Raw genomic sequence first — 1,615 nt, forward strand, 5'->3', positions numbered from 1 at the left:
ATTATCAATGCATCTTGATTGCATGTTCGATCTATCTCAGGATCATATCCATACGCTTACAAGGAAGTCCAGTAAATACCAGTATCATTCAGCTATATGCACCAACAACCAGAGCCAAAGAAGAAGAAATAGATGGTTTCTACCAACTTTTACAGTCGGAGATAGATCGAACATGCAATCAAGATGCATTGTTTATGTTTACTGAAGTATTTATTGTATTAAGGAGAGAACATTAAAGTGGGATATTAGTCCCATCCCACTAGAGGCTTATATAAGCTCATGGGACCTATCTAGAGCCCTAGCTAGAAAGAATGCTAGCTTTCTTTATTCTTTCAATAGATGCCTACAGCTTTGATTGGCCTGCATGTACACAGTAATATGAGTAATTTCATCATTCTCTTGATGAGTATTATTCTATGAGAGACCTTCCAGCAAGCCACCATACTCAAGGAATATAGAGAAGTTAGGGAATTAAACAAAGGAGGAGATGTTGATGTTGGAAATAATGGATTTATACAGCAAGTCAAGCATTCAGGACAATGTCAGATCAACTTCTTATAATTGATCTTCTGCTAATCTTAGAAGAAATTATAACAACAGCAATCAATCATTTGTTTAGTGTAAAGAGTTTAACAATTTGTACCACCCAAATATGAATAAACAGTGTTTTATGAGGAAAATGCTTGAAAATGCTAAAATTTACTTTAGCTGGATTAAGTAAATGAAAGTTTCTTTCTTGTACAGTAATGTTATCAGAAATGTAGTTTCCTAATATCACTTCCCATTAAAAAATTCTGTTATGCATGAATAATATTTGAAAGGACACTTTAAAGGAGCAAGGGCCACATATCTGACCTTTATCAACTTTATAAAGAGGAACTGTCCCTGTCCGCAGCATCAATAACACAAAACCAGTTCAGATGAGATCAGAAATGTCCTCCACACTCTCTCTTTTTACTTATCTCATAGTCAGTCTTATTGATTTGCTGGGTCCAAAATATCACAGACCACACAGAACCATATTGAGGAAATAAAAATTATAATCCATATTAAGAACAGAATGCTGTCAGGAAAATTTCTGAAATAGGCAGGCAACTCAGCCTCAACCTCACAACTTTAGGTCAGTGTTCCTAAGTTCTCAGTCCTGTCAATATTGGTTTCCTACTTCCAATTGTCCAACAAAGTTCTCGATCATGCCAATATTGGCTTTTCTTCATTCCCCTACAAAGTCCCATCTTGTTTCAGATCACCAGTTCGGTCATAAGTCTTGATACTGTGGGTATAATTGAAGATAGAAAGACATCTTCAATGCTCCAATAGATCTGTCTGACTCTAGTTGCTGTCTTACTCAATTCAATGGAGAAACTAGCTGATCTCCTCGTAGGTTGCTGAGATGGGCCAATTCCTTCATATAGTAGTAGAGAACCAATCCCCTTGTGGATAGGCTAACATGCCTCACTCACATGTGCTCATCCATCTACATAGCAAATCAAATAATGTCTAGGAAAAGACATGTTGAAAGATAAACTCCACAGACACTTTACTTAGGCAACTTTGCTCAAACAGAGAAAGGCTGTTGTGACAGAGGTCACAACTCATTTTTCACTTTTATTTC

The 1,615-nt window shown here is 36.5% G+C and overlaps 1 pseudogene; it reads right to left on the reverse strand.

Moving 5' to 3' along the window:
• LOC102856517 overlaps positions 1-1,615 on the reverse strand; it is a 9,540-nt pseudogene that overhangs the window by 3,256 nt on the left and 4,669 nt on the right.

This window comes from Elephantulus edwardii, unplaced genomic scaffold (genome assembly GCF_000299155.1).
Source record: "Elephantulus edwardii isolate Elephantulus edwardi_28Jun2011 unplaced genomic scaffold, EleEdw1.0 scaffold00167, whole genome shotgun sequence".
NCBI classification, from domain to species: Eukaryota; Metazoa; Chordata; class Mammalia; order Macroscelidea; family Macroscelididae; genus Elephantulus; species Elephantulus edwardii.